Here is a 4,152-nt window from a genome sequence, read left to right as displayed (position 1 = left end):
AAGTGGTTTTAAATTTCTATCTTGGGCTAATAACGCTGTCAATAAAGTGGTAGTTCCTCCTAGGTTGAACTTGTCACATTTTCTAAACTGTAGACTTCAGATTAATATATATTTAACTTTTTCTAACCCAAAGACTCATTCTAAATTTGTGGAGGTAAAGATTGAAGCTACAAAGTTGCAAAAACAAAACAAAACAAAAACAAAAACAAAAAACAAAACATTGACATTATTTGACTTTCAAATGCATTCTTAGGGATTAGAAAAGTAATACAGTGGGCAAGATGCTTACATTGCACACAGCCCAAGTTCAATTCCCAGTACTATATGATCCCTGAGAATTTTCAGGAGTAACCCTTAAGTACAAAGCCAGGAGAATGCCCTGAGTCCTGCTGGGTGTGGCTCTAAAACTAACAAAAAAATTTCACTATGAGGTCAAGAGTTAATAGAGCTGGTAAGATGATTGCATTTTCTCTCTGGCATCCCATATGGAAGCCTCACCAGGAAGAATTCATGAATGCAAAGCCAGAGTAAGTCCCCCCTCTTCCCCCAAAAAACCCACCAACAATATGCTTCATTAATCCTAAATACCTAATTCCAGAAGTGTAGCTACTTGATTACATGTAGTAACTCACATGGAGCTAAATTTTATATATAAGTGTTAAATTATATAGTTATTCTTATTTATTTGAACACATAATAAAACCAGCACTTTATATTAAAAATAATGAAATTTTGTGCTCTGCAGTGTCACATTTATTAAATTTCAAGAATTTTTTATTTGTGAATATTTCTTTCTTAAGTTTTTCTAATTTATCCTTCTCTAAATCAAACTAGTCTTAATTATAACTTTATAATTAATACATTTTAACTAAAATAATTTTATTAATATATTTGTCACAGTAGCATTTTCATGTAAATTGCCCTGCATTCAAATTCACTCTTCAGAGAATTCAACAGATATGATTACTATTGGTAAACAATCAGGTTTCACAATGTTCCTTGAAATTCTAATTTTAAAATACAAATGTTATCTGCCTCCAGATGAAAAAGTTGACACAAAAATATATCCACAAATTTTAGTTATATTAATTTTTTTTAGTTTCTCATAGTGATGGGGCCAGAGTAATAGTGCAGCAGTAGGACATTTGTCTTGCACATGGCTGATCCAGGAATGATCTCAGTTCAATCCCCATTGTCTATTATGGTCCTGCAAGCCAGGAGCGATTTCTGAGTGCATAGTCATGAGTAATCCCTGAGCATCACCGGATGTAGCTCAAAAACAAAACAAAAGGCAAAATCTTCTTGCCCGGCCGGACACTCCGGTTGCAAAGATGTTCCGGGGGTTTCGGAAAAGCAGCCGGAGCCAGATTAAACATATTGCCCATGGCCTTCTTCCTGCAGCTAGCATTGCTCCAAAGCCAGCTGTACCGCACACGCCACCTCCACGCAGTCCCAACCCCTCTCCAGAGAGGCCCAGGTTTGCTCTCGCTGCAGCCATTCTCGCAACAACACTGACTGGCCGGACTGTCGCCATTCCTCTGCCTCGCCAGAGGTCCCAGTCTGACAGTGACACAACCTACATGGACATGGACAGTTTCATCGACCCTTATGCCACTTCCGCAGAGCTGAGGCCTCAAGCCAACTGGCAGAGCGAGATGGGAAGAAGATCTTCCTTGCCAACCTTCTCGGCCCTGGGCTATGCAGAGGACTCCGACTCCAACCTGTGCTCCGACGAGGAGTCGGGGCCTTTGGGTGCTCGCCCAGCCAAGAAGTTGCTGGACAATGCTGATTATGCGGTGCGGCACAGAAGCCAGGTCCTATTGTCATGTGAGATGGACAGTGAAAAAGAAGAAAGTCTCTCTTAGCACGTCGGCTCTTCAGGCTGCCCACCTACATCCCAGTGCACACTGGAGAAAGATGAAAAACATATTCGGAATCTGAAGGATGAAAAGTCACCATGATGTGAGAAGCCTCCACCCTCCCCAGATATAATGGGTAGAGCACATCAGAGATGTCTGGAAATTACCAAAGTTCCAGGAGTTAAAAGAAGAAAATATATATCTAAGCAACACAAATCAAACCCTTGTTCTTGAGCTTAATGTAATACAACAAACCATGAAAGAACTTCAGTCAAAACTCAAGAGGGTGGAGAAAGAAAACCGGAAGCTGAGGGAGGCTCAGTCAGCTTCTTCCCAGGAAGTGATGGCTTCACCTGAATTAGTTAATCTAAGAAAACAAGCACAAGAGCTGGTGGATGAAAATGAGGAGTTGAAAATGACCATCCATCGTTTGAATGTAGAACTGAGTAGATACCAAACAAAATTTAGGCATCTGTCCAAGGAAGAGATTTTAAATATTAAAGGTCTCCCGCCAGAAGGACCTCCATCACCCTGGTTGTTGGATATGAAGTACCTGTCTCCATGGTTGCTGGCTTATGAGGACAGGATGAAAGAGAAGGGCGAGCTCAGTGCCACCCTCCAGGAGGAAATGAAGATGTTCAAATTGAGTGTTCAAGAAGTGGTGAAAGAAAATGAAGTTTTGCACCGGGAGTTAAAGAAGAGTAGCCCTGTTGGGAGCGAGAAATGGAACCAGCTTAAGACTCAGGCAAAAACGACCTCAGAGGAAAACAAATTGTTGCTAGAGCAGTTGGAGATTCAGAGGAAAAAAGCCAAGGATACACAGGAGGAGCATCTCTAGGATGCTGACGTCTAGGAAACTGACCAAACAACTAATGCTTCTGGAGACTAAAACCCAGAGCCAAGAAAAGTGAGAATAAGAAGCTGTTGGAAACATTACGTCGTGAATACCAGGAATTAAGGACACAACTAGATGGCAAAATTGATCTTAGTGTTCATACTTTGATCATAAATGAATTAGAAAGCCGTTTGCAGAAGGAAGAAGAGCGAGAGAGTGTGGAGATGGAGGAGTTGTTGGAGAAGTTGGCCAGCCTGCAGCTGCAGACAAAGAGCCTGCTGCTGGAGAAGAACAGTCTGATAGCCACGAACAAAACTCTGACAGCAGAGGTGGAGCGGACACAGAAGAGATACAGGAGATCTGAAAAGAAAATTGAAGTTCTCAAAAAGCAGGTAAAAAAAGCCATGGAAAATGAAATGTCTGCCCACCAGTATCTAGCAAATCTTGTTGGCCTGGCAGAGAACATAACTGAGGAACGTGATCATCTTATGTATTTGGCTAAATGTTTAGAAAGTGAGAAACATGGAGTTCTCAACAAAGTCTTAGAAAGCAATGTTCGCTTGGGAAGGCTGGAGGAAAAAGTCAAGGGGTACAAGAAGAGGACATCCCTGAAGGTGGATGACATCTGTCACCTTCTGACAGAGCAGCGGGAAGACTTCATCAGCAAGACGGCTCAGTACCAGCAGGAGATGAGGAACCTCCATCGGATTCTGCAGGACAAGCAGGAGATCCTGGACGAAGCACTGCAGCAGAAAAGAGAAATGGAAGGTGAACTTGAAGTTGTTTGGGAGACCACGTCCAAGGAAAACCAGAGAATCCGAAAACTTCTGCAGGCCACTCTGGAGAGGAAAGGCATAGAGAGCAGCAGAGCTCTGGAGGAGGTCTGTATTGATGACATCTCTCCAGGAGACAGGCTGGACAGCTGCAACTTCAGCTACTGTGACATGAAGCCACCACCTGACCTACCACTAGGGACTGTGGACTCCCCTGGGCAAGAGCCCCTGGCCTAAATCCTGGTCTTCCAAAACAAAAAACAGGATGTGGCAAGTTATCAGGCAAACAAGAAATAAACTGATAACCCCCCCCCCAAAAAAAAAAAACCCAAAAAATTTGTTATAGTGTTACTTGAAATAATCCCTGTAAATAAGAGGAATTACAATTTTTGTAATCTGTCTTATTGTTTATTATAATTATAATTTTTATTTTACTTTTATTTAATTTTGTCTTGCATACAATTATTTCTTTATTTAATATTCGGACATGCTGGGCCAGAGTGAATGCAAATAGGATACAGCATTTGCTTTATGTGTGGTGGCCCAGATTCTATCCCTGGTATCTCATATGGTCCTCTGAGCCTGCCACATGTGATTTTTGAGCCAGGGTCAGGAGAAACCACTGAGAACATAAGAGTATCACTCCAGAAAACATATGTCACAAGTCAGCCAAATGAGGCAGCAC

At 41.9% G+C, this 4,152-nt stretch overlaps 1 pseudogene; it reads left to right on the top strand.

Annotated features, from left to right (window-relative positions):
- The first annotated feature begins 1,331 nt into the window (after positions 1–1,331).
- LOC126001189 (centrosomal protein of 89 kDa-like) lies at positions 1,332–3,794 on the top strand (annotated as a pseudogene).
- Positions 3,795–4,152: the final 358 nt, after the last annotated feature.

Source organism: Suncus etruscus, chromosome 2 (genome assembly GCF_024139225.1).
Source record: "Suncus etruscus isolate mSunEtr1 chromosome 2, mSunEtr1.pri.cur, whole genome shotgun sequence".
Classification (NCBI taxonomy): Eukaryota; Metazoa; Chordata; class Mammalia; order Eulipotyphla; family Soricidae; genus Suncus; species Suncus etruscus.
This window is presented reverse-complemented; position numbering and strand designations above follow the sequence as displayed.